This window comes from Mus musculus, chromosome 10 (genome assembly GCF_000001635.26).
Source record: "Mus musculus strain C57BL/6J chromosome 10, GRCm38.p6 C57BL/6J".
In the NCBI taxonomy this organism is placed as follows: Eukaryota; Metazoa; Chordata; class Mammalia; order Rodentia; family Muridae; genus Mus; species Mus musculus.
The window spans coordinates 121,442,832-121,466,271 of NC_000076.6; the positions used below are offsets into that span (position 1 = coordinate 121,442,832).

At 46.2% G+C, this 23,440-nt stretch overlaps 1 protein-coding gene across 2 annotated transcripts in view; it reads right to left on the reverse strand.

Annotated features, from left to right (window-relative positions):
• Rassf3 (Ras association (RalGDS/AF-6) domain family member 3) overlaps nucleotides 1–23,440 on the reverse strand; it is a 65,901-nt gene that overhangs the window by 32,482 nt on the left and 9,979 nt on the right. The window contains exon 1 of one of the 2 annotated variants that reach the window (XM_006513379.1): nucleotides 19,079–19,377. The exons of the other annotated variant lie outside the window; for it this stretch is intronic. The gene's annotated coding sequence lies outside the window, so the exon portion shown is untranslated. Of the gene's footprint in view, nucleotides 1–19,078; nucleotides 19,378–23,440 lie in introns of those variants that run through there. 2 annotated transcript variants of the gene reach the window in all.

Here is a 23,440-nt window from a genome sequence, read left to right on the forward strand (position 1 = left end):
TGTTTGTTTGTTTGTTTGTTTGTTGAAGCAGGGTCTTTCTCTCAAGGTAGCATTGACTGGCCTGGAATTCACTAGTTAGACTTGGTTGGCTTCAATCTTTTGAAGCTCTTCTTAACTATGCCTCTCAAGGCCTTGGGCCCTACCACCCCCAGCTTGGTTTTTGTTTTCTACAAATAAAATTCACAAGAAGCAACAGTGAATTTCAGGAGAGGGCTCCTCTCACGCTATAGGCTGGCTCTCTGTTGATGATGGGCAGAGAGATGTGTCCCGTTGCTCTCCCACTCACTGCAAGTAACAGGTGGTGGGCTATTACCAATCTATCTAGCAATGTAACAAAAATAATGCATCTATTTATTTACTATTATGGCATACATGTGGTTTGAGGACAACCTGCAGGAGGTCTGTTCTCTTCTTCCACCATATGGACCCTGGGATTTAAATTGTTTGCCAGGTTTGGCAGCAGACCCCTTTACCTGCTGAGTGCTCTTTACCAGCCCAGTGATGTAAAAACTTTTAAACTATGATGCTCCTGCCTCTCATATAAAGCATTATTATCAAAGAATATCATGGGCCATCACAAGCTTTTAAAACGGCAAATTACTCATAAAGAGCTGAACAATAACTTTAAAGAGCTCTATGTACAGATCTCTACCAATGCAGCCTGTCAGAGAAACAGTTGAGCTTCAACTATAAACCAACTCTGAATAAAGACACCCCTGGCTACCACTCCACTGCAGGGGGTCCCAACCTCCCTTACGCTGCGACCCTTTAACACAGTTCCTCACGCTGTGGTGACTGCCAACCATAAAATTAATTTTGTTGCTACTTCATAATTGTCATTTTGCTACTGTTTTGAACCGCACTGTAAATATTTCTGGCCATAGGGGTTGGCCAAAGGGGTCATAGCCCACAGGTTGAGAACCGCCGCCCCACAGCGTCAGATGTTGGTGTGGTTTTCTGATGGCCAGGACGCCACAGCACATATGTGTTTGGACAGTACTCAGGAGTCACTGCAAAGAGCAAATAAGAAAATGACTACAGTCACATACTTGGAGATGAGAGAGCAGTCATCCATTCAGCTTTAAGCAGGGAGTTTTGATTAAACGTTAGGAGAATGGCAAGGTTCTGGTGCCCGGGTGAGGTGACTCACGTATGTGTTTCCGTACTGACTCTAGGCAGATCTGAGTAAGCGAAGAGCTGGCAAGCAGCAAGGGGCCGCACCTCCTCCCGAGACAGGCTTGCTCCATGGCCTCCATGCAAGAAGGGACTCAACCCTGCAGCTCTCCACCAGCCTGGAGATTCCTGGGGACCAACCTGAACTGGGACCCATGCTCTGCACCCTGTGCACGATGCTTGGTAGAAATGCCACAGGCTGGTTGTTAGAGCTCCTTCTATGGATCAGTTTGTGTCCCCACATGTCAAGTCTAGTCTCTAGTACCTCGGTATCGCTGGTCTTTACAGAAGCCGCTATGTCCGCATGAGCGTTAGGGTGGCCTCTGCTCACCATGACTGGTGCCCTCCCCAGGAGAAATTCTGGCATGGCACACAGGGAGAAAGGATGCTCTTCTACAAGCCAAGGGCGAGGCCTACTTCAGATCCTGCTTCTGCCCTCAGGAAGCAGCTCCATCTCTGGCTTCCAACCTCCAGACCCGAAGGTGACACACTTCCATTGTTTAAGCCTCTCTCCATCTGTGATCTGTTCCTTTGTTGGCAGACCAACCCAAATTCCAAGACTTCAAGTATAAATACAATATTAATACAAATTACACACTGAAGTGGGATCAAGTTTTCTGAGTTCTACATATTTAAGAACTTGTAAGAGTATGGTTTCTGTAGTCACCATGGCATTAAGTTATTCCGCACTGAGGGAGCTCTTTCAGAGGTGAAGTCAGAAGTGGGTGGTGGGGGTTGAGAACAAATCCTCCATCACTCTGTATCAGACGCTCCCTGGGTCTGGGAGCTGCCTGAATACCAGCTTAGCAAACTAAACCCATGTGTGCCCTGCAAGAACAAAACAATAAACAAATGATGTGCTGTGAATGGGACATTAGTCCTTGGGCATGTGTGTGTGTGTGTGTGTGTGTGTGTGTGTGTGTGTGTGTGTGTGTGTGTGTGTGTTTTATGTAAACCCCAAGAACTTGCAGAAGAAAACCCTGATATGTGTGTTGGAGACATGGGGTGAAACTGAAGTTTAACACTATCTTACACTTGGGAAGCAGAAGCAACTGGACTTCTGTGAGTTCAAGGCCAGCCTGGTCTACATAGGGTATTCCAGGCCAAACAGGGCTACATAGTCACAATGGAATCCTATCTCAAAAAAGAGGAGGAGGAGGAGGAAGAGGAAGAGAAGAGGGAGGAGGAGGAAGAAGAAGAGGAAGAGAAGAGGGAGGAGGAAGAAGGGAAGAGGAGGGACAGGAGGAGGAGGAGGAAGAGTGCTAGAGGGCTGGCTAGGTCGGTGGTTTAGAGCACTTGCTGTTCTTGGAGAGGACCTGGCTCCATTCTCAACACCCAAATGGCTCCCAACTACCTAGAATGCCATTTCCAGAGGATCCGATGCCCTCTTCTGGCCTCTGTGGGCTCTAGGCACACAGTGTACATACACACATGAAGGTAAAACATCATACAAAGAAAATCTAAAAACTATATGTACTGACTGGTATTGTGTGCCAACTTAACACAAGCAAGAAACCAGAGAGGAAGGAGCCTCAGTTGAGGAAATGCCTCCGTGAGATGCAGTCCTGGGGCATTTTCTCAGTTAGTGATTGATGGGGAGGGCTCAGCCCATCGTGGGTGGAGCCCTCCCTGAGCTGGTGGTCCTGGGCTCTAAGTTAGCCAGCTGAGCCAGCTATGGAGAACAAGGCAGTAAGCAGCATCCTCCGTGGCCTCTGCATCAGCTCCTGCCTCCAGGTTCCTGCCCTGACTTCTTCCAATGATCACCTATGATCTGGAAGTATAAGCTGAATAAACCTTTGTCTCCCCTTGCTTTTTGGTCATGGCGTTTTGTGACAGCAACAGAAACCCTAAGACAATACACTACCTAGGCTGGGACTAGCTTAGAGGTAGAGTGTGTATGTGTGCAAGGGCCTGGGCTTAGCGCCCAGCATCAAAAACAAACAATACGAGAAGCCTATGTTATTGGCAGTTCTGGCAACAGACAAAGATCTGGCCAAACAAGTGAGGTCACGTGGACAAGTAGGAAGTTTCAGGGCTGTGCAACCAAAAGCAAGACCAATGTGGGGACTTTCCATGGAGTGGTTCCATGTATGTTAAGCAAAAACCAAAGAGTCAATATAAAACTTCTCGACTGCTGACCACTGCAGTGAAACCATCCCATGAGAGCGACGTCTATGAGACTCCTGAGGCCGGTGTTTCCCCCCGTGAGAAAGGACTTCGTACATCAGTGTCCTGGGGACAGGCGAGGAGTCGAAGGTTTTCAAGCAGCATTAACAGTCGTGGAAGGACTGCCTTTGAGATATTGATTTCTCTTCTGCCTGGAGATGGGCAGATTTGCTTACCAAATTAGCAAGAATGGCTGATAGGGTGAGCAGATGAATCTCACAGAGCTTCATCTGTGAGAATGAATTAAGGCTTCATTTAAGTCTCTATTTGGGATGCTTCCTAAGTGCCCCAAATGTAGACTGTGTTACCTATAGATCAAAGGAAAGCTAGATAATCCTGTTCTATTTAGTACTGGTCAAAATGACCAAATCCTGGGCACCTGCAGGATGGGAGTAAGTGCCCCACAAGCCACCATGGTGTCCTAGATTCCTTTCTTCTATGCCACCAAGTCCTGCTTCCAAACTGTCATGAGTTCAAGGCTACCCTAGGGTACAGGGGACTTTTTTTTTCTTCTATATTTAGAAAAATGATTCTCAGACTGGAGAGAGGTACAGCTCACTGGCTCAAAGCACTGTTGGCTCTTACACAGGACCTAGCTTCCACTCCATTTGGTGGCTCACAACCACCTGTAAGTTCAGTCCCAGGGTATCTGGAGCCCTTTCTGACATCCACGGGCCACCAAGCACGAACGTGGTGCTGATAGCCACACGCGCAGGCAGAACACACACACACAACACAAAATTAATAAATCAAATTCTTAAAAACTGATTTCAGAATGGATGAAAGACTTTAATGCAAGACCTGAAACTGTGAGGTTGTCAGAGGAAAACGTGTAAAATACTTCCAAATGTATTCGCAGAGTCCAACGGCGAAGAGAGGGAACTCACACCTGCTACCTAGAACTTGGGGAGAAAAATCTTCACCTGCTATACATCTGACAGGGGACAAATAGTTAAAAACTACATTTTTTTTTAAGACAGAAGGAAAAGGATCCAACCAATCAATGAGCTTGCCCAACGAAGAGACAGATCTCAAGGGACTGAGTAAAATGACGGGAAAACGCCCAACATTTTCAGCCAACACAGAAATGCAAATTAAAGCCGTACCATGGGGTGTTGGTGATGCAGCCGGTAAAGTGCCTGCCCAGCATGCACGAAAGTCCTAGGTTCGATCCCCAGCACAGGATCATATATGGCGGGGTACACAACTGAAGCACTCAGGTAAGAGGGTCAAAATGTCAAGGTCCTCCTCAGCTATCTACAGGTTTAAGCCAGTCTGGGCTACAAATACCCCTAGTCTGGGCTACAAACAACCCTAATCCCCGGCCCCCACACCATCTTAAAACCAAGCAAACAAGCACACAATTACTATTCATGATCCTGTCTTGGTCTGGTCAGGCTGGCTATCAGAAGAAAATAACAAACACTGGCAGGGATGGGGAGAGGGGAGGGGGGTGGGAATGGTAACAACTGGACACACCGGTAGCAACAAATTAGTGTGGGCACCAGAAATGCAGAATAAAATAAAACAGAACTGCCCCCACCCCACCCCACCCCCAGCAGCTTGACAAACACTGCTGCTGTGTGATCTCTCCTGCTCCAGGGGTTTCCCTGGGTCTTTCAACAAAGAAACAGAAAGGAGCAAAACCCTGGAACGCTTCAAGTCACACTTCCCTCCAGGAACCTGCAGGAGGGGGACCTTTTGTTTAAATTTCAGCATGATTCTTATCGTGGAAGAATGCAAGAAAACCGAGACCAGAGTTTATTAGCCCAGGTTGTTTCAAAGGAAAAGCAGGCAAAGTCCCGATGTATTCTCCTGGTGCTTACTGGAGCCTCCTGCTGGGTTTGGGTGTCTGTCTGTCTGTCCGTGAGACAGATAACCTAATGAGTAGGGAGCTGTGCTTACATATTGGCAATTGATTTTCATTCCACAGGTATATCGATTGGCAACCTCCTCTCAGGCTCATACTTGAAGGCAGGATTAAAAAAAAAATCACACAGGGGAGGCTTGGCAGTCGAGAGAGCGTGGCTAGCGCTCTGCAGAAACCAGTTTGTTTCCCAGTGTGCAAACTGGGAGACTCAAAGCCTCTGTACAGACCTAATGCCTCTGGCCCTCCTTAGCCACCTGCACATCAGTCTGTACACATACCCATGCAGAGAAACATGATTTAAAATAAGTCTTAAAAAAAAAAAATCACACATACATACAAGTGCTACATGGATGTGCTACATGGTGGAGCATTTAAGCTAGCATGTGCAAAGTCCTGATTTGCTCTCCAGCATGGAACAAGGTTGAGGGTCATAGGGCATACAACCATTAGCAAGTATGTGGAGTGAACGGAATCATATATATATCCCTGGTGGGCATATACCTCATGATATGTAAATCAATGACATGTACCCAAGCCAGACATCTACCTTCTCTAACATACAGCAACTCTGCTCTTAAGCAACTGTCCAAAGGAAATGAGTGTATGTCCACCAAAATATATACAAGAATGTCCATGGTGCTCGGGTTAAACAGGACACCAACATCACCCCCTCCATGGCTCAAAGAACACTGAGAAAGGGGGACAAAAAGAATGTATGAGCCAGACTATGGGAAGAAGGGCCATGAAATGCTGTCTTATGACTAGGACATGGCTGCTGGTGAGCAGTGCCTCCATCCAGATGGAGCACTGATTTACGATCTGTCAAATCCTATCGAAACCAGCTATGGAACCTGGAAACCAGGGTCAGGCAACCACTGAGTTGGGAGTTCTGGATGTGTGTGTTAGCTGTGATGTCAAAGCCTAGTGTCTTAAAGTTGGGTCATTCCCTGTGGTTTATGGCTCAGGAACAGACCAAGTGCAATGTCCCTTGAGTCAGACACTCCTCGGATCCTCTTGTTCCCACATGCACTGAGGTTCCCACTGCTTTCCAGTTCTGACATCACCTGCTTTAACGCTCAAAGTCACTGGCATTAAGGAAGGATATCTCCTCTAAGGACATTAAATAAGAATGATAGAGGAATGGGGTCATCCATACAGCAGGCTACTGTTTAGCCTCATGAAGAAAGAAAGCCTCACAAAAGTGTGAGCAAAACCTGAGGTAGGATACCAGTGACGCCACTCAGTCATGGAAGACAAACAGCACGGTCAACTCACAGGAGACCCAGAGAGGTAATATCAGCTGACAGGGATGGATGAAGTCAGGCCAAAGGACGAGTTGTCCAAGAGGAGATGAAGCTTTCAACTGTCACAGTACATAAGTAGACAATTGATATGGAAAACGTAAGACCCTCAGTGAAGCTAAGCTCCAAGCCTCAAGCATGGCCGTTCTAACGGTGCAGAAAGTCACTGAGACAGATATACAGGGTTCGGACCTGAGCAAGTGTCTGAGTGGTTCCCTTAATCTAGCCATGCCATGCTCTTATCTGTGAGGTCACTGTCATCAAATCAATTTAAAAACAAAATACAATAGTCAGACTTGAAGAAGTAGCCACTAGGAAGGGTGGTGGCCAAGAGCAGGGAGGAAGGAGAGCGAGAGAGAGTGTTTGGTGAGTGTGAGTTAAGGGTGTGCAAGATGAACAAGCCTGGAGACCATCACACATCATGCCTACATTGAGCAATGGGACACTGGATGCTGACCATCTGACAGGAGGACAGTTGCCCTGCTAAACGTTCTCACCGCACACAGGAGTGACTCCAACTTTCAGAGAGGATGAAGTTTATCATCTTGATGATGGCTTCAGTATTGCAAATACATTACATGTGTCCAACACACCAAGTCATGCCCGTTAAATACTAACAGGGTTATCTGCATAACTACTTTATCTCAATAAAGCTGTTACTACACATAGGTGTATAAAACACACACACACATTTATATGGATTTATGTGTCCAAAGGAAAGTGATATGGTCCGTTAAGAAAAAAATATGTAGAAAGAAAGAAAGAAAGAAAGAAAGAAAGAAAGGGAGAGAGAGAGAGAGAGAGAGAGAGAGAGAGAGAGAGAGAAAGAAAGAAAGAAAGAAAGAAAGAAAGAAAGAAAGAAAGAAAGAAAGAAAGAAAAGAAAAGAAAAAATATGTAAGTTGAACTTGCCAACCTGCAGGTGTAAATGAAGATCCTTGGAAGCTTGAGATGAATCCCGCGGGTCAGTGATCTCACTCCATGACCTGACTGTACAAAGGTCAAAGCAGGAGTGAGATGAGGGGACAAAGCAGGAGTGTGTGGGAGTAGATTACCCAAAACTACGAATGTACAAAAACTCTACAGAAACCACTATTTTGTATGCTAATTCAAAATATAATTTTTTAAAAGGTAGTTTGAACACAGGTACCCTGCATAGATGGTTCCCTCAGAAGACAGGGGTCATTAAGTGAAAATCTCAGAGCTAAGTATTGATACCTCCCTATGAATTGCTATGAGGAAGGTCCCCTACCCTCACCCCTACATACAACACAGGCTACTGCCATTGCTGTGGGCTGCTTCCCATAGCTGGATGGTAATGTCCTATTGTTGAAGGTACAACACACTTTGGTTACAGGACACACAGAAATCAAGCTGGAACTGACCTTAAAACTCTCGCCCTGCTAAATATCTTCCACAGTGTTAGAAAGCTGCAAGAGAAGCCATCAGCTGTAACAGCCAACCCCAAGAGCTACAGATCGACAGCTCAGGCAAGATGTGCACTGGTGGAGTAGTGTGACCGTTATGCAATAACTAACTGCTTTCTGACTGGACGTGAGGCCTGCTTCACAGAAGGAAATTCATGTCTGATACTATGAACTTGGTTAGAAGCCCATGGCTCTGTAGGTCATAAACCCTAAAGACCAACCTCCAACTGTGGTTTTACTCAAATGAACATGCTATTTGTGACAATTTGTATATTTTCTCAGCCCAGAGAATGGCACAATTAGAAGGTGTGGCCCTGTTGAAGTAGGCGTGTCACTGTGGGTGTGGGCTTTAAGACCCTCATCCTAGCTGCCTGGAAGCCAGTATTTTGCTAACAGCTTCCAGATGAAGATGGAGAACTCTCAGCTCCTCCTGCATCATGTCTGCCTGGATGCTGCCATGCTCCCACCTTGATGAGAATGGACTGAACCTCTGAACCTGTAAACCAGCCCCAATTAAATGGTGTCCTTTATAAGACTTGCCTTGGTCATGATGTCTGCTCACAGCAGTAGAACCTCAGCTAAGACACTGTTAAACTGTCCTAGTCTATGTGTGTCTGCACTCGATTTTACCCAGAGCAGTAGAGAACAGTTGACACAGACACTCATAACTGGCAAAATACCAAGGATAAGTGCCCATTGAGTGCTCACCCTAATGGGACATCTAAATCAACACCCACCGGTCCCAGGGCTCAGGGAACATCTCGTAAGCAGCAGGAAGAATGTAAAATGCCAAAGGATGGGGAAGGCTGACTAGATGGATGCGGCCACTGTATCCATTAAACTCACTAGAGCTGTGGTCACCTGTACAAGACCAAGACAGTTGGGCTGTTCAATCGACATCCTAGTTGGACTAATTGGACTTTGTACAAAGAAGGGGGGTCGCATGAAGGTGGGGGTATGCTAGCATTATCTGGGGGAGTTGGGTGGATATGTAGAGATACATTGCACATGTGTATGACATTATCAAAGAAGAGACATCATGATCATGGCAACTCTTTTTTTTTGTTTTGTTTTTCGAGACAGGGTTTCTCTGTGTAGCCCTGGTTGTCCTGGAACTCACTTTGTAGACCAGGCTGGCCTCGAACCCAGAATCTGCCTGCCTTTGCCTCCCAAGTGCTGGGATTAAAGGCATGCACCACCACGCCCAGCTATGGCAACTCTTATGAAGGGAAACATGTCACTGGGGCTGGCTTACAGTTTCAGGGGTTTAGTCCATTAGCGTCATGGCAGGAAGCATGATGGCATGCAGGCAGACAGGGTGCTGGACAGGTAGCTGCAAAGCCATTTTAACCTCCTCATTATTTCACCACAGAATGGCGACAGCGACAATATGAGAGGTGCCTCCGCCAATAAGTATCCACCATAGAACCAGGCCACCAGTAAGGGCTCTCCCACTGACTTCTGCCAGTGGGTGAAAAACTTCGAATAGCGACTACGTTGCACAGCAGAGTTGTTTTGAGGGCCGTGTTGAAGAAGAGAGTTTCATAAAGGTTCTAAGAAAAGGAAGTTAAGGATTATGAAGAAGCTGGTGCCGTCAGACTAAAGCCGGTCCAGTGGGTATTTGGAAACCACAAAGCACACCTGGGCAACTGGAGCAGGAAGGACATGATAAGGAAACACAGCCTCTTTTCAGCTGGAGGGACTGTGCCAGGTCACCTCAAAAAGACCCTTTCATGCTTTTTGCTGTTCTGGACATTTCAGGCCCCTTTTGCCTGCTACTTGAGCTCTTTTGAGAAGGTTTAATAAACTAGAAGGCACAGTTGGTAGAGTGCCTACCTAGCATTCACAAAGCCCTGAGCTGGATACCCAACACCAGACCCCAGCACTGCATAAAATGAGGGTGGCCACAAAATGCCTGTGATGCCAGCACCAGGAGGTAGAAAAGTTCATGTAATCCTCCACCACCCAGCAAAGTCCAAGATAACCAGAAATCGCTCCCCCAAAATAAGATTTAAACCAACAAAGCAGGGCTGCAGAGAGGGCTCTTCCAGAGGTCCTGAGTTCCATTGCCAGCAACCACATGGTGGCTCACAACCATCCGTAATGGGATCCAATGTCAGCGACAGTGTACTCACACGCATATAATAAGTGAACCTTATAAAAAAAAAAAAAAAAAAAAAAGAATACAAGAAGATGTTTTAATTGTAACGATTTTGCTTGGGCATACAGCTCAGTTGGCAGTGAACTCGCCTAGCATATGTGAAACTCTGATTTCAATTCCCAGCACAGCATAAAACCAAGCACGATGAAGCACGCTAAAATCTCAGTACTTAGGATGCAGAGACAGGGGGACCAGAAGTTCAGGGTCAACCTCAGCTATAAAGCAAATCCATACCTAGCCTGGGACACATAGACTGCTGATAGATAGACAGACAGACAGGTGATAGGTAGATAGATAGATAGATAGATAGATAGATAGATAGATAGATAGATAGATAGATATGATAGATACCACACAAAAGAAGTTCTTTGTTCTAGCTTCCTGTGCCTGCACTGGCTGCAAATCCAGCTTGAGGAAGGCATCAGGATACCATAGACAGCAGGATTTATGTTACCGGTCTCCATAACGAGGTGAGTGGCTCTGTGCGCACCCATACAGCCTCTACTGCTTGCGAGCTGCACAACAGTGTGCTGGCCTCCCTACATAGGCTGGTGAGCTCCTTACATAGAGAGAGTTGGTTTTTCTCGCCCAGCTGTCTGTAGGACAGTGAGAGCTCTGAGCAGTGCCCGTGGTCAGAATCTCCATGAGTGCCTGGGGAATCTCAGTGTGTCAATAAGGGGGTGTGTGACTTACTTTACTCTTGGAATGCACCCGGGCTATTAAATTTTCTTATCAATCTAAAAGGAAAAGAAACATAGCCAGCCTTCAGAACTTCACTCACTATTCCTTGAAGCAAATTCCAAAGACCTACTAATTTTTGTTTTGTTAAGAAAAAAGGATCATGCAGATTATTCCTTACTCGTTCTCCTTTCCTATAGTGTTTCATCTCGCAGAAGGGTGCTCCGGCTCTGGAGGGCACCGCCAGTGTGTTTGCGCCAGGAGACAGTAAAGGACTGCTGCAGGCAGGTTCCGCACATCTGAACAGCTGTTCCCTGGCTCCACTCTTCTTGCAGTACCTGTCATGCCTTGCTCAATTAAAAAAAAAAAAAAATCCTTTGGCAAAAAAAAAAAAAAAAAAGAAAAAAGAAAAGAAAAAAAGAAGATGTTTCTCTGTGTAGCAGAGACCTGGCTGTCCTGGACTGATTTGTAGACCAGGCTGTCCTCGAACTCAAAGAAATTTGACTGCCTCTGCCTCCGAGTGCTGGAATTAAAGGTATGAGCCACCACACCTGGCTAGAGACAGCTCTTAATGACAACAAAATGTTTGGAAATCCCCAACTTCTTTGTAGCTGAGGCGACATTCATCATAGTCATTATAGCTTCCACTTTTGCCGTACGTGCATAACGTTCAGATGACAATGAATGTGACCCGAATGGAAATAGGAACCCTGGAAACTCAAAATGCAGGGGTTTCCTCCTAATGTCTCCAAGAGTTAAGCTATGAGTACAGCTTCAGAAATCTCAGTGACCTTTGCTAAAGAAGACGGGTTCTCAGCCCATATCAGATATCCTGTCTATCAGATTACTATTCACAACAGTAGCAAAAATCACAGCTATGAAGACGCAATGAAAACAACTTTATGGTTGGAGGAGGTTCACAACACGAGGAAGCTTATGAAAGGGTCGCAGAGTTAGGAAGGTTGAACTGTTGCTTTAGAGACAGTACATCTCCACTAAGTTCAGGCCTAACTTCACTATAACCTACGGCTTGTACCTACCTGGTTCCTCACATCGCCCAAGCTCCATGGCACTCAGCCCCTTTTCTCTGATCCCTGCGAATGTGACAGTCACCCCGGCTGCCCAGCCAGCCTGGCTTTTCTACCCCACCATCTCTCAGTGCATCTTCTTAGCAATGCCCTTGTCCAAGACCTTATCTACACCAAATGTCTCAGCACAGGTGAAGGGCCCTGTGTGTGTGCTGTGGCCAGTGGCCTGGGTGCCTTCACTGTACACCTCCCCGTGACCTCCCACTAGGCTGTGTGCTCAGGAGGCAAAGATACTACACTCCTCTGAGAAGCCTGCAGGGTGACGGCCCTGTGGATGAAGCAAACAGTCAAGAGGGCAGGAATGCTAAGTCAAGGAGGAAAGGATGCTGGCCACAGAATCAGCAGGGGAGCTTAGAGACCTTCATCCCACACAGACTCAGAGCAGCCCAACAATGCTGGAAATGCAGAGGACTTAGAGAATTTACTGTTTAGTAAACATTTTCACTTCACACCTGCAACAACACCTTTGGAAAAGGGAAGCAGAAAAAATGCAGGTTTTATGGCCCATTCAACCGAAAGGTCAAAGGGGCAGTTAAACTATGCAATCAGTCCATTCTCCTCCCAGCAGAGATAAGCCACCTGCAGAAGGACGAGGTGACCTCATGGTGGTAGTCCCAGAATTTGGAGGGTGTGGTCAGTGGTGTCAGGAGGACCAGGAAGTTAAAGTCATTCCTGAGCTACATAGCAGAGCTGGAGGGCAGCCCCAGACACTGGGATGGGCGTGGCACTCTTAGGAGATGTGGTCTTGTTGGAGTAGGTGTGTCCCTGTGGGTGTGGGCTTTAATACCTTAGTCCTTGCTGCCTGGAAGCCAGTCTTCTGCTAGCAGCCTGCAGATGAAGATGTAGAACTCTCAGCTCCTCCCGCACCATGCCTGCCTGGATGCTGCCATGCTCTCACCTTAATGATAATGGACTGAACCTCTGAACCTGTAAGCCAGCCAGCCCCAACTAAATGTCATCCTCATAAGAGTTGCCTTAGTCATGGTTTCTGTTCACAGCAGTAAAACCCTAAGACAGACACGTAACACTGTGTCAAAGATACCAGAGAGAGATAAGGCCTTGCATGGGAGATAGCGTAGTTACCAAGACCTGAATTTGATTCCTAGAACTCATGGGAGGGGGGATGCTGTGTGGTGGTCCTGTTTCAAGACTTCCCTCAGAAGCCATCAACTGTCAATAGTTACCCCACTGGGGGAAGAGGAGGTCTCTCCTGATCTCCTCTTCCATCCACACTAAAATATTGAGTGGCCAAGGCTTAATCTTGTAGGTTTTGTGCAGGCAACCATATGTACTATGAGTTCACCCGTACTGTGTCATGGCCCAAACACACTGGTTCTCTCTGGTTCCCCCCCAGTTTTCTAGTCAACGTAAATCTGAATAACAAAAATGTTGCTGTTATCAGCTCCTCCGTTGCTGCTATCAGCGTAAGCTACCAAGTCCCAGTAGTAAAGACAGCAGGGCACACAAGCAAGAGCAGACACACTGATATCATAGAACAGAGGACCCAGGTATAAGTCCACACACCTACAACCACCTGATTTTTGACAAAGAGACCAAAAATACAAACAGGAAAAAAGATGACATCTTTAACAAGTGGTGTTGGGGAAACAGGAGCATCTGCGTGCAGCCAAATGAAACTTGACCATTTCTCTGAACTGCACACAAACCCAACCCCAAACCAACCAGAGATCTCACTGTTAGACACTTCAGCATATAGTCCCTGGTAGACTTTCTGAATAGGATTCTGGCCACAGCAAGAAACAGGACCAACAACCAAGTTCACAAAATTGAAGAGCTTCTATGCTACAAAGCCACCCGCCGATCGCCTGAAGAGGCACCTACAGCATGGAACCATCTCTGCCAGCTAAGCATCCCATGAAGACTACTATATACAAATATACGAAGACCTCAAAAAGCAAAACACCAAGCAAACAAATAACCCAGTTAAAGCTGGCTATGGAACTAAACAGAGTCCTCAAAGAAAATACAAATGGCTAAGGAATGGTTTGGGGCTTTTTTTTTGTTTGTTTTTTTGTTTTTGTTTTGTTTTTGGGTTTTTTTGAAGTGTTCACCATCTTGAGACCCCAGGGAAATGCAAAATTAAAGCCACTTTGATATTTCACCTTACCCTAGTCATAATACTTAAAACTAAGAAAATAAAAGACAGAGGCCAGGTATAGTTTATAGTGGCATACACCTTTAATTCTAGAACTTAGGAGAAAGAGGCAGGAGGGTTTCTGAGAATTTGAAGTCATCCTGGTCTACAGAGTGAGCTCCAGGACAATCAGGGCTATAAAGAGGAAAACTCAGTCTCTAATAGAAAAAAGAAAAGTAAGTTGTTGGTCAGGAGTGACCGAAACAATAGGCTATTGCCATTCCAAGATCTGTCTATCGGAACGCGATTGTAAGACCCTATTGCTGAAGAAGCCATGACACTGTGGTTGAGGGGCGGGCGGGCGGGAGGGGCACGGTATCAACAGTTTCACCTAGCTGGGAACTCCGTAAAGTGCTGGGTTATCTCCCTGCCATTGAATAACCAATAAACAGCCACCAAGAGGGCTAGAACTTTGCCCTCACATAGACACTGTGTGACCAGTTGTCACGTTTGACTCTGCAAAGGAAGACTTGGTATTTTATTTCCAAGCATCTTTTTAAACTCTAGGTCTCTATGAGTATTTTCTTATTGTTACATTTCTATTTATATGTGTGTGCATGAATGTGCATCTGCATATGTATCTCTGCGGGGAGGGGGCACAGCACAAGAGTGCCATAGGACACCTGTAGAGGTCAGAGGACAACTTGTAGGGATCTCTTCTCTCCTGTCCATGCAGAGTTCAAAACCGCCCTGGGATACACAGTGTCTCCACAGCAACAATAAATGGCTCAGATGAAGGCAGTCAGCCAAGCACGGCAAGGCACACCTTTAACCCAGAAGCAGGAGGCAGAGGCAAGGGGAATTTGAAGCTAATCTGGTCCACAGAGTGAGTTCCTAGCCAGCCAGGGCAACATAGTGAGACCCTGTCTCAAAAAAGCAAAGCAAAACAAAACAAACAAAAACCCAAACCTACATAAATATGTGTGTGTAGATATACATAACTATATACACACACATACACACAGTACATAAAAGTAGTTTTGTTCCCTTTTATTTAAAGTAGAAGAATCAATCAAGTGGGGCTGGGAATGTAGCTCAGTGGCAGAGCACTTGCCTCCCATGCTTAAACCCCTGGGTTCAATAGGGAGCACTGGGGAGGGAGAAGATGAGTGAATCAAGCTAACCACCACAATCCTGACTCATCCCACATCCCTTCCATAGGCAGAGTCCTCCAGACTGATAGTTTCCATTGTTCAGTAATCCTTAAAGACAACAGTAGCAACAATGAAGAGGAAAAGACAATGTGAAAGAGGCAGAAAATAGGCTGGGTAAAAAAACGACAGAGTGGGCAAGGGAGTCTTGAGGAGCCTCGGGTGTAGACAAGGTGCATCATTTCTTCACAGGATTTCACTAGCTAAGGAGGATCCTGAAGAGCATTTCCTGGCAGTATGAGCGTAAACCGGTTGGGAAAGGGGAGACACTAGAAGCAAATGGCAAATCAAACTCTCTCTCAGCAAACTTCTCCCCACTTCCTGCTGCACCAACCCAAGTCCCGTTCTCCCACCAGCACGGTGGCCAGCCCACACCTCTTCTATCCTTCATGCGTGCTAGACATAGAATTCTATTCGTGTGTGCAAGTGCGTGTGTGTTTGTGTAGGGGCATTATGTGTGTTGAGAGTACACATGCACACGCATGTGGAGACCAGAGACCTATCTCAAGTGTTGTTCCTCAGGAGAGGGCCGCCTTGTTTTCTGAGACAGGATCTCTCGCTGGCCTGGAACTCGCCCACGTGGGAGGCCACTGGATGAGTCCCAGCGATCTTCAGACCTGCCTCCACTTCCCAAGAGCTGTATTACAGGCACAAGCTACCACCCCCATCTTTTTGGCATGGGCTCTGGGGATTGAACTCAGGTCCCCATGCTTCCGTGGCAAGCCCTTTACCAACTGAGCCACACTTCAAGCCCACTAGATTCTTAAACACAACATGACATTGCTGGTGGGCTCTTTCTCAGTACTGTACATGTAACTCCTGCAACACAGAATCTCACATCAAGTTAGTGTTCTTTTTTGTTTTGGCACCAAAAATGGATGAATACAATAAACCATGCCATGCGCCCCCATGATCTCTCTCAAAACATCTCCTCCTTCACAAGAGAAATAATTCTGCATATTTTGCTCATTTCTGCAGCACTAGTAACTAATCGACTGGCTTCAGTTCCCTTCATGCAGCTTCAACACGTTCATGGGGAAAAAAAAAAATCCTTCCTACCATAATCGCTGCTTCCTTCACTCCAGACAAAACGTAACCACTTGTCACAGAATTCATTAGGACCTTTAAGAAAGCAGTGATCTAGGAACCGGGTCTCCCCACCCCGAGCCCAAAGTCCTTTTCATTTCAACTAAGTGTCTCGCTTCCACACGAATGCAGAACTTATTATTACCACTCTCTTATTATCACTCAATCGAAAGCAAAAACAAAACAAGTCACTTGTTTTCTGCCTTAATCCAACTTCTCCTTCTTAATTACAGTTCTGACACAAGTCTGACCATATTAAAACCAGATGGTAAACTAGCAAATGTGACTGTACCAGGGATATAATTCACTAACACCCTCCGTCAGCTGCACAAAGGCCCCATCCCGACAATGCCAGTAACAATAAAACAAAAATCAATAGGGCTCTCTCTGTCCCTGTGCCAGGCACCACACACACACACAAGTTCACACGCACACTGAAAATATAGTACATAATCTAATAAAACAACGGTCTTCCTAACACCGTGAGACAACACTTTGCTTCCATGAGTAGTGTGGCGGGTGTGAACTGCTGCCATTGGCATGGAAACAAAGTGAACACACCGGAGACGGAGCACTTGATAATAACGACTATGTGGCTGGCTGGTATATTCATTAAATATATTTTCATCTCGATTTTAGCAAGTTCTGCCTTCCACTGACAAAAAGAAAATACAAGGTGAAACTACTGTGAAACGGGATTCTGTGTCACCGTAGCAACAGGACCACAGACCCCCACATCCGTGTTCTTTGATTCCGTCAGTCTCCTATGGCATACGGAGTGACTGGCCATACGGAGTGACTGGCTGAGAGATACCATCTAGGTTTGGCTGTGTGCATTCTAAAGCTCATGATCATTTGGAAGCCCAAGGATCATTTCCCAGAGTGGGGCCCCAGAAACCAGCTCGTAACTACAGCATTATATAGACCAGAGATCTCTCTGTCTTTGCCAAGTTCCGAGTCTAGATAATCTAGAAGACATAAACTAAGCCCGCAAGCCCCCGATACGCCCAACAATGCACCAGAAGGTCTTCTCTCTCCCAAGATTTCTCCATAAACACAATCAACTCCAAATGACATTAGACTCAGATATAAAGTGCTCTGATTTTCAATCACTTTACACATGAAAATAAACAAAAGAGATTCTTTTTTCAAAAGCTATTCACTAGTCCTTGCAATCAACTTCATTAGAAGATGCAGGCAAAAACTGTTTTGTAAGCTTCTAAACAGGTCTGCCAGGCCAGACTGTCAACTGCCTGATTGACAGCTCAGAGAGACTTTTCATAGATAGTCTATCAATCATTCCTCTTTGAATATCTGTTTTAAAGGCTAGAAAACCAATACTCAAGGGACTTGATAAAGGAGACTCCTGAAGTTCCCAGAAATGGTAACGACAAATTCAAAACTAGGTGTCTTGTCGGGTCCCAGCACTCAGGAGGCAGAGGCAGGCAGATCTCTGAGTTCAAGGCCAGTCTGATCTACAGAGTGAGTTCATGACAACCAGAACTACAGAGAGAAACCCTCAAAAAATAACCCTTCCCATCCCCCTACTGCTCTCCCCTCCTCGGGAGAAAAAAAACCCCTAGTTTCTCTTTCCCATCCACCCTACTGAGTAACACTGCCTTAATAAAAAAAAATCCCCTACCAAGCTGTCACTAATTAACAATGCTAACACTCAAAACAGCAAATCATCCTTGCAGTTGTGCTGCATGCCTTTAATCCTTTATTTATTTAATCCTTGCATGCCTTTAATCAGGGGGCAGAGATAGGTAGATCTCTGTGAGTTCCAGGTCAGCTAGAACTACAGGAGAAACCCTGTCTCAAAAGACAGACAGGCACAAGCAAAATACCCATACAAAGGAAAGACATATTCCTTAAAAAGGAAGAATATGTACCTGTGAGTTGTGTGTAATTTTACAATCACGCAACAGTGAGTCCTTTAGGATTCATCAGAGACACTACAGCAAGAATGAGATTATGCAGGCTGGAGAGATGGCTCAGCGGTTAAGAGCACCGACTGCTCTTCTGAAGGTCCTGGGTTCAAATCCCACCAACCACATGGTGGCTCACAACCATCCATAATGGGGTCTGATGCCCTCTTCTGGAGTGTCTGCTGAAGACAGCTACAGTGTACTCATATAATAAATGAATAAATCTTTGGGAAAAAATGAGATTATGTATAAAGCATGCTAATAAATAGCATTCAGAACTAACATAAGGCCAGTTTCAGACTACTTTTTTTTTTTTGGTGAAAAACACAAATTCAAAAGGAAAGGGAGGCCAGGGTAGGAGTAGAGAGTGAACATCAGAACCCAGAAAGCTCCCCCCACCCCCACCCCCAGAGTAGAAAGGAACTCAGCAGGGTTGGCCAAACAGATCCCATGACGGGCTGCACTTCCTCAGCTCCTGCATTCAAGCATAAGCAAGTCCATTCAGAGTGTGCAAGCCTCCAGAGGGGCTGCAACCCCCATAGCTGTCTGCAATCCCTGCCCGCTGAGACGGACGCTGTGGGTGGGAGAAGGCTGAGCAGCCAGCCACAGCCTCGGACATCGCTCTGCTCCGGGGACAGCGGCCATGGCTCCCGCTCCCTTCGCAGTTGGTGACCATTATCTCATCTCATCTGATGTCATGATCACCAGAAGGAGCACAGTGACTAAGTCCCCAAACAATGCGCACAGGGCGATGCAGGAAAAAGGAAAGGCCTCCAGGAGGAAGCGCAGTGTCACCCAAGAGAACACAACTGGCAGCGAGGATCCTGCAGCCAGGCAAGTGCAGAGAAGGCAGGGAGTTCACACTTCAAAACAAAGCTTTATATATGATTGAATACCTTCTCTCCAGCCGGGGCGGCCTGCTTGAAAGGAAAAAGCTGGTAACATCTTGATATTAGGTGGCCTCGGTCTCACAGGGAGGCAACAGCCCCATTCCCAGGAAACAAGAACACCGCGGTGATATGGCAAGCAGTTAAAAGATAATAATAACCTCCAGGACCGACTGGTGATCCTCATCAACCGCAGATACCCTGTCCATTAAGTCAGGACAGCCAACGAGACACTAAGCTTTTGTAGTTTTTCACCCTTCAGCTGACAGTATGGTTCACTTTAAATCTCAACTGCAGCGGGCTCTCCATCCGGTCTGGCCAGTTAAAGGGGTAGCTATCACAGGTGGTGGGATCTCTTAGAGAGAGCAACTGCTAACATTTATTAACGCTACGCAGGCTGCTGGTTCACAGATGGGGCTTAAAGGCTTGTGATGGCTTGCCCGCCCACGGGGCCCACAGCTAGCCTGATTTAACCCCAAACTATTGTAGTAACTGCTCCAGTCAGCTCACCATTCACAAACATAGATCCGATGGGAGAGCGACGTTAGACCACTCGCCTGCTTGCCCACGTGTGTGCATATACATGTTAAGATAAAGATTTTGACATCAGGTGCGTTCCTCACCATTTTTCGGCCTAGCTGTGATAAGAAAAACCTTTTCTCACTAAGCTGGAGCTCACCGTCGTGAGTAGCCTGGCTGAGCAGCAAGCTCTAGAGGTCCTCCTGTGTCTCCCTCCGCAGCCTGGGGCCATGCCTAGTACTTGCCGTGGAAACTTAAGGGTTCTTTGGAAAGTCTTTTGGATGACGTTTGGCTGGGGCAAACAGGTGAAGGAACATTTACTGAAGTGGACACAGGTGAAAGGCTCAGGCAGACTCGTGAAGGAACGGTTTGCTGAAGCAGAGGATGAGAGCACAGGAGAGAGGATGTTCTGCTAAAGCAAACATGTGAAAGCACACGTGACGACACGTATGTATTGGTCCGCCTTACACTGTGTAGTTGAGCTGCCTTTGTCAGGACGACATAGAGAGAAAGGCACCAAACGACGTCTGGTGTGCTGTAGTTTCTTGCCTCTTCCGTGGACTCCGGCTGATCGGCAGAGTGACGTCAGCTGAGACAGATGCATGTGTTGAGGCAAGACCCATGCTGAGGCACATGAAGACACATGATATTTGGAGGGTATATAAAAAAGACTCGGGGCTGGCAAGATGGCTCAGTGGTTAAGAGCACCGATTGCTCTTCCGAAGGTCCTGAGTTCAAATCCCAGCAACCACATGGTGGCTCACAACCGTCTGTAACGAAATCTGATGCCTTCTTCTGGAAGATCTGAGGACAGCTACAGGGTACTTACATATAGTAAATAAATAAATCTTTTTAAAAAAAAAGAAAAAAAAGAAAAAACCAAAACAAACAAACAAACAAAAAAAAGGGGCTGGTGAGATGGCTCAGAGGGTAAGAGCACTGACTGCTCTTCCGAAGGTCATGAGTTCAAATCCCAGTAACCGCATGGTGACTCACAACCACCCATAATGAGATCTGACGCCCTCTTCTGGTGTGTCTGAGGACAGCTACAGTGTACTTATGTATAATAAATAAATAAATAAATAAATCTAAAAAAAAAAACTCAGTGGACAGTGATGGAGGCTGAGTTAGGCTTGCTTACTTATAGAGCTAGCTGTGCTACACCCGTGGGTCCAGCCTGTGGGTCTAGTGTTTTTGTGACCTTCACTTCCATGAGAGTTCCTCCTGGTCCTTCCTGCTGACTCAAGCAGAGGCTGAGGCCTGGCTGTCTCTCCTAGGTGCCACCATTGCTGATTCGTGCTTGCTACTCCAACTCTACTGGACGGGAATTGCTGACGCATCCCTGGAGGTTTTCGAATGGATGGAACTGCTAGCCTATAAACTGAACTGCCAATTTCCAGACAACACAGACGGGAGTTGTTCCAAAGAACCTTTCTAAACAGGTCCACTTCCCGTATCCTTCCTTTCCCACTACCTCTGGTGGGTGGTGGGCTAAAAGGGAAGTTAAAGCGGTTTAAGAACCATCATTAAAAATAGCTGTTTGAAAAAAATTAAAGTTATAATATACACCAGGTTAGCCTCAAACTCAAGAGATGGCCTGCCTCTGCTTCTGAGTGCTGGGATCAAAGGCAGGCACCATGACTGTCCTTCTTTCCGTCTGCATACCCAGCTTTTAAAAGGTCGATGACCTGAGCTAGTATCTAGATGGTGGAAGGAAAGATATACTTCCCATTAATTGTTCTCTGACCTTCATACAAACAGAATGGTGTGCATGTGTGTGTGTGGTGTGTGTGCGCGCGTGTGTGTGTGCGCGTGTGTGCACGTGTGTGGTGTGTGTGTGCGTGTGCGTGCGCGTGCGTGTGTGTGCGCGTGTGTGGTGTGTGTGTGCGTGCGTGCGTGTGTGCGTGTGTGCACGTGTGTGTGCGTGTGCGCGCGTGTGTGGTGTGTGTGTGTGCGCGCGTGTGTGTGTGTGGTGTGTGTGTGCGTGCATGTGTGTGTGTGCGTGCGTGCGTGTGTGTGTGTGTGTGTGTGTGTGTGCGTGTGTACAGAGAAGAAACAAACAAAACAGAATGAAGTTGATTTACCTTTTGAAATGCAGTTCTCACCCTAACGAGTCTTCCTCCAAATTCTCCCCACCAACTGGCAAGAATGATTATTAGAATAATTAAGGAAGGGGCTGGAGAGGTGGTCATGACCCCTTTGGGACTGCATATCAAATCATAACAGTTATGAAGTAGTAACAAAATAATGTTACAGTTGGGGGGTCACCACAACATGAGGAACTGTATTAAAGGGTCACAGTGTTAGGAAGGTTGAGAACCACTGGTCTGGAGCAAAGGCTGCTCTTCCAGAGGGCCTGGGTTCTATGCCCAGCATCCACGTGATGCCTCACAACCAGATGTACCCCCAGTCCCAGAGGATATGATGCCCTCTGAGGTGCACTCATGTGGTGGACAGACATACAGACAGACAAAAGGCCCATACACACAAAATAATAAAATAAAGTATTTTTTAAAAAGTATAGAGCAAATTCCCTCTAGCGGAGAGCAAGGATCAAACTGAGCATGGCAGTTTCGTGCTAGACGACTGTATAATGCGATCAACGACGGTCAGTCAGAGGAAACACAAGAAAGCAACCTTCAAACTTCAGAAGGCTCTGAAAGGGCAGCACCTTCCCCTAAAGGAAGCCTGGCTCTGAAGACCAGCCATCAGCAAGCCTGTGTAAACAAACAGGGACAGACCTGGAGCGGACGAAAGTGATGTTATTGTTTCTTTAGCTATGTACATAATATTTACATTTTCCCATAGCTGGGAAATTACTCACTGTGGTCGAGTTTCCCTGAATTCACGACTCAGGCCATAAAACCTGCATCTGCTACATCAGAGGGCAGTAAAACCCCATGGTTACTTCTCGTCTCAGCTCCATAGAAATCCCATGAACAATAGAATCAAGCCCATCCTAATTTTCCCAGAATGCTTCACTGATTACAAGTCCCAACAGCAAACTAGACTTCATTTAGCATGAGTACCTCCCCTATTCATACATTTTTTAAACTAATTTTGTTTTGCAGTTTGAAAACTAAATCGTGTGCACTTAAACTCCTATGACCATGCCCACGAATACCAGACCCACTTCCCATCTACCCTAAAACCAAACAGTAATTCCTTTTTTTTAATATTTTTTATTAGGTATCTTCCTCATTTACATTTCCAATGCTATCCCAAAAGTCCCCCATACCCTCCCCCCCCCCCACTCTCCTACCCACCCACTCCCACTTTTTGGCCCTGGCGTTCCCCTGTACTGGGGCATATAAAGTTTGCAAGTCCAATGGGCCTCTCTTTCCATTGATGGCTGACTAGGCCATCTTTTGATACATATGCAGCTAGAGACAAGAGCTCCGGGGTACTGGTTAGTTCCAAACAGTAATTCTTTTTAAATTTTTTTGTTTCTTTTTGGAGACAGGGTTTCTCTGTACTGTCCTGGAACTCACTCTATCGATCACGCTGCCCTCGAATTCACAGAGATCTGTCACTGCCTCCAGAGTACTGGGATTAAAAGTGAGCACTGCCACCACCCAACTATAATTCTTTTTGAAATGTTCTCTTGGTTAAAAAAAAAAAGATAGAAAGAAAGAAAGCTAAGGACTGGAGAGATGGCTCAGTGGTTAAGAGCACTGACTGTTCTTCCAGAGGTCCTGAGTTCAATTCCCAGCAACCACATGGTGGCTCACAACCATCTGTAATGGGATCTGATGCCCTCTTTCGGTGTGTCTGAAGACAACTACAGTGTGCTCATATACATAAAATAAATAAATCTTTTTTTTTTTTTTTTGAAAGCTGAAAGAAGAAAAA